This window comes from Perna viridis, chromosome 10 (assembly GCF_037379345.1).
Source record: "Perna viridis isolate PV_CMFRI_1.1 ecotype Kerala chromosome 10, ASM3737934v1, whole genome shotgun sequence".
NCBI lineage: Eukaryota > Metazoa > Mollusca > Bivalvia > Mytilida > Mytilidae > Perna > Perna viridis.
The window spans coordinates 26069623-26078895 of NC_142454.1; positions in this window are offsets into that span (position 1 = coordinate 26069623).

Genomic DNA, 9273 nt, shown 5'->3' on the forward strand with positions numbered 1-9273 from the left:
GGAACCACTTATGTCATTCTGACTATTAGTTGTTTCTCAAGTTAATGGCTTCTTTAGAAATTCGGTTTTCAACGCCATAGTTTGTTATGTTTGTAGATTTTCTTGTGTGCCTGTGCCTACTTTTTCTGTCATCATACTTTGATAAATCGATTTTATGATTAATGGCCAAAACTCATTTTGTTTTAAGCATCAATTCCCTTATAATTGTAAGATGAAGGTATGTAGCAACTTCTCTTTCGTGTTAAATGGTCCCATTTAATGTTTTGATTAGTGCTCGAAAGCTACGAATCATATCAAGAAATTTGTTAGAAATTTGGTCTTTTTCCCTGAGAAAAAAATACATTTATAAATTCAGAACTGAATGATTGAAGTAGACCATACAAATCCTTCTACATTTGCACCTTTCTATTTGCCTAAAAATCATCCTTTGTTTTACCATAATAAACTATTATTGGCCTGAATGAATTGTTTTTAAATAGCGTTCCCTGCTGATCACATCATACGAAGCCAGACTACATCAAAAGTAAACTGAGCAAGTATTCAATGAAATTCCCAATATTCATTTTAGTCGTTTTGACAGTCAATAAACGGATACTACAAATTTTAAAGGTTATAATTGATATCTATCGACTTAGATGTTCCATTGCCCTAAACAGGGTGTTCGTTTCAAAAACATTTCCTTTAATTGCACACTCTTTTATACAATAGTTAGATAGCCGGTAAAGAAATTGAAATACAACACTCATCACAAACTTAGTATAACGTAAGATATTCATTATTCATACATAATGATATTATTCAAATTTCCAAACGTATAAGTTACAAGTGGGATAAACTTGTATATAATATTTCTTTTAAATAACTATCACATAATTTACCTTTTGTAGTTTGAATATAACTACATCCAAAGCCTTTGGACTTTATTTCTTTATAGAGTAACCAAATGAACAAAGATTTTAGCGGAAATCAAAAGAATGTAATCCAGGGACAAAGACCAGACATGGAAAATAGACATACACACAACAAAGAACAAAACATAACCAAGATAATACATAGACAGTAACAAAAGTCATTGAGCATTAAAACTGGGAGCATGGACCAGGTGCAACGGCAGGGTAAGCATCCTCTGATTTTCCACCGAGTTTTTCATAAAAAGTCAAGTTCGGGGTAGACGATTGAGGAAAGGAAAACTACGACACATTGAACAAATAAGTTTTTTATGGTGCAGATCGATACACTATAACAATCCACGAGTTCATGATGACGACCGTAAAACTTCTGTCGTGTTGACTTCAATGTTGTAGCGGCATAACCCTGTTCCAAAAGCCTATTTGTTAGAATTCTAGTGCAATACAAAAGTCTGCGTAGATTTAATCTGGAATTTGTACGAAAAATTGAAGTCCTCATATACATATTTCAACGAATTCATAATATTTCCCAACTGCCACGAATATTTATTAGTATGCACACGAAAATACAGCGTAATATATATCAAAAAGGTTTCATTTGAATATCTCAATTTCCTGTACTTCTACTTTTGTTTTATTAATTTGTGTAAAAATCCATTATACTTACACTTGATTGCATAATGACAAATCATTTTAGGCTTTATAACATAATGCAAAATTCCGGAGGTTGAATCCCCATTTTTTGGTAATATTATTAATTTCGAGCAGAATTCGAGCAAAAACTAGCAAATGATATCATGATACTCCTCTATAATTCCCCCTTTTATAATCTGTTTTCTTTATGGCTAAAACATTTTCATGAACTTGTATTTAAAGTAAAGTATATCTCAATGTTTTTTTTTCAATGCCGATTCATTAGAATATCCTATTTTCAATTCATTACTACGACAGTCGTTATTTATAGAACGACGAAATATTTCAAATGTAAGCATTATATTTTTTTCTAATTCAAGGTTTTTCGAAGTCTGTTTCACCAGCGGTTTAGCTAATGACTTTTAAAGCAGAAATAGTTTTTTTTCCATTTAATGTATTTCTTTATGTACATTTTATGAAGACATATGAAATTCTACCAAGTTTAAGGAGACATTTGAAAAGGGGAAGGATATGGTGAAATACGACAATAGCACTAGCGTATAATCAAACACAAAACAGTAAATACGTTCAGAGATTACCAAAGGGTCTTTAATAAGTGTAAACACACCTTTAGAAAAGCTCTAAAAGGTCCGCGGTTACAGAATGATAACAACTTTTTTTTTCAAAATAAACTAAAAAGGGAAATTACGACAAAAAAGCAAATTTATGACCAACATCTCATGACTGTGGACAGGCACATGTCTGCGTTTGGGTTGAACAAGTTTTACACGGAATAAGGCAACACCCTTTAATGTAAAATCAAAGATGAATTGAAACAACCAAAAAACATTCCATAGATTCCACTCGAAAATACATCTAATTCTCTCTTTGGAATAATTAATCAATGGCGTTATGTAGACCTAGTCAAATTAGTTAATTCTTTTACAGTTAATTGATTTTCCGACTATGTACTGGATTCCTAAACCCCACAAGAATCCATACAAACAACGTTACATAGCTGGATCTCCGACATGTACCCCGATACCTCTTTCAAAACTTTTAACTTCTATACTCACAGCTGTCAAAGAGGGTGTGTGGTCTTACCACAACTCTTGTTACTCCCGTAGTGGTATTAATTCGATGTGGATCCTGAAAAATTGGAAAGATCTTTTAAAGACAATCAGTTGAAGACTATTATCAGAATATAATAACATTAAAACCTATGATTTATCAACATGGTATATTTCTATTCCCCATACTCAGTTAAAATCCCGACTTAAAAACATTATACACTGTTGTTTTTCAAAAAAAAGATGGTACACCTAGATACAAATATATAGTTCTTGGTAGAAATTTCATTACTTTGTAGGAAATAATTCCAAATCATCTTCCAAATATACAAAAGAAGATGATTACAAAATGCTGAAATGTTTAATCGACAATATATTTGTCCGTTGGACGCGTTTTTCAACACCCGGTCGGCATTCCAATGGAAATAAATTGTGCTCCTCTACTTGCTGACCTATTCTTCACCCTTATGAGGCTGACTTTATAGCTGATCTGATCCGGAAGAAAGAATATCGTTGAGCTAGATTTTCTAATCTCAGTTTCCGCTATATAGATGACGTATCATCTTTAAACAATCGTAATTTTGGGGATTTGATACATCACATCTACCCCAAAAAACTTGGGATAAAGGATACTACAGTCACTGTGAAGTCGGCCTCATATCTTGATCTACTCTTAGAAATCGATGGTAAAGGAAAACTAGTGACCAAACGTTACGACAAATTTTTCTTTCATCTGTGGCAATATCCAATCAGCACATGCTTATGAGGTGTTCATACGTTATGCCATAGCTTGTCTAAACTACACAGACTTTTTGTATTGCGCTAGAATTCTAACAAATAGGGTTCTGGGAGAGATTGAAGTCATCTCTACAGAAGATTTTTGGTCGTCATCATGAACTCATTGATCGTTACGGTGTATTCATCTGCGCCATGAAAACCTTATTGTTCTATGTGTCATAGTTGTTATTTCCTGTATCGTCAACCCCGGAACTGACTTTTATGAGCAACTCGGCGGGTATTTCTAGAAAAGCAGAGTACGCTTACCCTAGTGCACCTGGTCCATGCTTCAAATTTTTAGTGGATTCGGAGTTGCTCATTTGCTTTTGTTACTTTGTATGTATGATTTTAGTTACTTTATGTTCTTCGTTGCGTATGTCTGTTTTCTATGTCTGGTCTTTGTCCCTGGATTACATTCTTTTTATTCCAACTTTTTCCTTTGTTTCCTTGATTACTTTTTGAATCCCTAAACAATCATTATATAAATATTCATTGTTTTGATTGCATGTGATTGACATTTTAAGGCGATTTTTTGTCAAGGGACTAATGATCAAACCAACACACCTACGTATAGTTTTGCCCAAAACTCATGTGTCAACAAAGTAATCGTTGAGTTTTTATCGGTTAGAAAATCCGTGAAATGAAAACTCATGGTGCAAAGATGAATCAATAAAGACACCATCTCAAAAAGATAACAAGCTTTCTTGCAAGGCAATGGATTTTTTAAAAATCGGTAGAATATTTTCTTTTAGTTCATATCTTTCATGCTTAAAAAATATCAAGTCTTAAATGGAAAAAAAAAGAAATGGTTGTCTTATGTAGTCAAAAGCTACTTCCTATAAAGACGACACTACTACTATAGATTTGTAATGCCCTATCACAATTACAATCATTACAAAAATCTTATTACATGATTCAGTTTGACTGCATATTTCAATATAACGAGAATAGGTATTGTGTAAATGTCAAATGGACAACAACTCCACCGAGGTGAAATGGCCAGCCTAATACCACCCATTGGTCTTCAATGAACGACGAGGAAATCCTCACACCACAGGACAGGCTGATGCTGGCCCCAGACATCATTATACACAGGTACAAAGAAAAGGTTGTTCCTCTTTACTCAAGTAACATAAAAAAAATAACTAAGGTGAAAACTAGTACGACAGGCACCATGTATAAATTGAACTATGGCCGTCTTTAACTGTCATAAGCGTTTATATTAGTACCAAGCGCATTCTTCATACAATTGAATATTGGTGTCACATGCCAAAAATACTTTAGACCGAAACGTGCATTCAACCAATTCCTATTCTTGAAAGGTTACATTATTTTTAAAACAACCAATGCCTTGAAAGTCATGTATATTGCATTAAAACTGAAATGTTAATGATAATTGCGACAAAGTCATTCACAACTCAAAATATATTAAATGATTTTAATAAAAGAAATATCAAAGCACAGATATAAAGTAAGTACTCGGAAGTCACATTTCGTATAATTATCTATATTTGAATAAAATCTGACATATTTTTATAGCTAAAATATAGATATATAGATATATTCAATGAAATTCGTTTGTAATTAAGCATATTTTATGATTAATATGTCGTAGCAAGTGGTAAAATTATTATCCATCCAATGATAAATAGTAAAGATAATTGAGCGTGTCAAAGATTTCTTCATACTTTGGTTTTTGAGCAATGAACCAAAAGTTCATTTTTATCTTGATTATTGTGCTTGTTTTATATTGGTCCTTTCATATAAAGATATTTAGGTCCGTAACTGATCTCTGTCAACGTAAAAAAAAGAAACTGAAACATTTCAAGTTAGGAACTAAAACTTTAAAGTTATCCATAACCAACGCATTGATATGTTTAAACATGCAACTGTATCTGAGTGTCAGCCCCTGTAAGAATCAGGCAGTAGGTGAAACATAATATGAAATATTGATAGTATAATTTGACTATTTGCATCATTAGAATCATGGATAAAATACAATATTTTCCATATCATTTTGGTGCATTGAATTATAATCTCATTGAAATGCATTGAAAATGAATATATCAAGGGCAGATAACTCGACAAAATCGTCATTTTTTTTACATTCTATTGAAAAAATTCTGAGCAAAGCCAGTGATGCAGAGATCAAATAATGGTAATTGCAAATACAGAAAGCATATTTGAGTGATATTACATTGTCAGATCGGTATTTACATGCATGTTTCTGATTTTTTTCATTTTATACTTAAACATGTATGTTTGTGTGCTGTGCACAATAAAAATCAGCGACGCGTGTTTGGTATATATTTCATGTGAATTGAATAAAAAAATAATTATTCAAATGTTTATTATTTTCCTTATACCTATAACGGAAGGACTGGTTGAAAAACCGTTATAAAATTTGATTTTGTATCCAGATCAATTGTTTTATTCCGTTGGCTACAAGTACGTCCTAAATACGGACACATGAAACAGAGTCGTTCTCCATACACATATAGCTACCGGAATAAAATAGATTACACACGAGATAAAGTGTTGGGTTTTATGCATTCATGTATGCTTGCAACGATCTTAAATGGGGCGAAATAAGTTTAAATACAATGTTCTGTAAGCAAATGTGGAAACCAAGGACATGACAAGAAAACTGGCAAGTTGTATACCCGTATAATTTGGTAATTAATCAAAATAAAGTATGTCAACACAACATAGTATAGAGGAATGCAAAAGAATCAAAATTATATTATTTATAGATTAGAACGGTGCCAAATATGTAAATCGAACCTGTACCATCTTTTCTCCGTACCAAAACAGTGTTTTTCCAAAATATTCATCACTACGAATATTGTATTTTCTAAAAGATAAAAATCGAAAAAAATCTAAATTTTGAAACATATTTTAGCGATTATTGATTCTAGCTTATCCATCATGTCATTCAATGTGTAAAAACTTTTAATTGAAAAAGCGTAGTAGTGAAGAAATCGGCAAAGTATAATTTATATTACTGAACTTAGTTTTCTTTATATCTATTGATACAGCTAGAAATTTCATTGAATTGTGTACATAGTAATACATTATATATACCATTGTATTGCATTGATTTGAGTCGACTAAATTCGCCTCTTTATATCGAGAACTGTGTTTTTTTATCATTATTTGATTTGGAGAACATATGCATTCAAATCACAATCATCATATATTTATTTGATATACAAATTCGTTTGTCTGCTCAATGTCAAAACCATAAATCAAATTGTCGGTTTACTAAACTCTATTATAGACTAATTGACCTTGAACGAGCATGTTGGTTTAGGTAATAACCTTGATATATGTTAAATGGGGCCTTTAACCTGTTTATTAAAAAATAAAAGCATTAACATCAATCTCTTCTGAAAATCAATAAAAGACTCCAATATTTTATGATATATTTCTTCGTTTTTTTTTTGTTTTTTTTTTTTTTGTTTTTTTTTTTGTTTTTGTCCAATCACTGCGTATGACGTAGATATGGCAGTGCTTATATTTTATATTTTATTACCTTAAAATGCAAATAGGGGATCTCAACATTATTTTTTACACCTAAAACCCAGTCAGAGGAATCTCCTAGATTGATTTAATGTGCTCAAAATATGACCGATAGAACTTTCATACGTGAGCTTGTTTAATTTCGAATGTATTCTTGAACTTTGAATATTTAATTATTTGAATATATATCAATGAACTTTTTTAATGTGCCATTGACATACTTTATAATTCTTGTTGAAAATTACAGTATACTTGTACTGCATGCAGTGGTATTGAGCTGGAATTCTTCATCATTATTACAGCTTAGTCATTTTTTCATCTAGCAGTAACTGAGTTTAGTTTCCTTGTTCAAACGTGAAATGAAAGAACAAAAATATCATTAACTTAAAGTCAGGGGGCATGGAGAAGGCAACTTTTATGGACAAATCAATTAAAATGGATAATAGCCAGAAACCGAAAGTCAATGATTAACGACACACTCTATCATTGACTAGATGCATCAGTAAGGCAAACTAATTTTGTCTGCCATATGGCTAATATTTGACTTGATACAGTGGATAAAACAATAATAACAGTCAATAGATTTACAACTATTATTAACTAATATTAACACAGTTGTTTTTTTTTTTTTCATGATCAATTTATGTCATAGCATCTTTCTCTTTAGCTGAAACAATATGTCATTTCAATTTTAATTATCTTAAAATGGCCAACATCCAATATAAGGTGCCCCAAATTGAAAAAGTGTTAAATTCATCAATAATTTATAAAACTTTGTATTTTAGCTAAAGATTATATGTAGATTTCAAAATGTTGGGTTCTGGGACCATTTGGGGACTTGCAAGCATAATTTAAAACTTGTTATATTTGTGTACTTTTAACACTACTAAATTTATACAAATATAGAACTAACGGACGTATTTTTTATTGTAATATAAACACTTTCGATTTTGTTGTAATATGTTGAGAAAATCGTACTTCCAAGTACAGTAGAAGGCTGTAAAGAGTTTCAACAGGCTGCTTCAACATGTTTATCATATGCCTCACCAGTAAACTAGGGTGGATATATTACGTGTGTCTCTCCGCCAAATAACGATTTTCGGCAACTTCGTTAGCTTCATTACTATTACAGGCATCCCGGCGTCTTAATCACATGCATGTCCGGCAAAACTTCGATCTCCTATTAATTTATTCCAGGAATGCCCAAGGCATATTGCAATCAAATACTTGTTTTCGTGGTGGTAGTTAAATGAAAGTCGAAATATGAAAAAAACGCAAATGTGAATAAGGAGCTAGCTTAAGAAAATTTACATTATGCAATCTCTTGGGAAGTTTGTGGATTTAGTCTAAAATACTTTTCGATGTATATGCGTACTACATTGACGTACTACTGGCTAATTAGTTTTCTCCAAGCTTTGATTATTAACTTAAATTTACGTAATTGAAGAAAAATGGTCTCTATGATTTACAAGTCCAGGATTTGTTTTACAAATTGCCTTTTTTTCAATCTCAGATTAAAAATATAATTTCTGTATAATTTCAGTATTTAATTTGGTTTAATAACACATTTTCAATGCAGACTCTTGCGTGCCCCAGGGCATGATGAAGGATAACCTAAAAATGCTATGTGCTAATCTACGTAATGGAGCATACAAACAAAACACTCGATAAATTGGTGCCTACATTTCTAGTGTTACTTACAAAACTGTTCAATCTTTAATTTTAGTGACGTTCGTTCGTGTAATATCGACAAGAAATTAATTAATCTATGATATATTTGGTGAAAGCTGATGGTTAAAAAATGGAAATAAGTTATTCACCCCTTTGTTTGAGCTGTAAACATATTAAGGATGACGGAAGATGTGTAAATTACTTACTTAATAGAGTAAAGGAAAGACTTTAAAACACCTACATCAATTTGTTAAAGGCTATGTTATGTTCGCAGTAGAGAAACATTTTTATTGTTAACATTAGACGCCTCTAATACTATTTTAGGAGATAACATTTCACGGTCGTAGTTCTGTACAGAAGTGAGTTCAATGACATATTCTGAAGAAAAGGCAAAGCGGAAGTATGCATTCTATGACATCGTTTCATAAATCTTACGTAGGACTTTCGTGCGCATAAGTCCCATTGATTTGTTGAGGATTTACATGTATGAGTGTCAGCCAACAATTATTGATGATCAGAAAGTAATACTTGGTGTTACTTCTCAATATCCAGCCTATATTTTAGTAACTGCGAGGGATTTTTAATTGGATATCCCATTTTATTTCTCGATGTTGTATGTTGATGTATTCCGAAAAGATGAATTAAATATATATTACTGAGTGAACTATATGGTGTGTGTTTTTGTTGGTTCA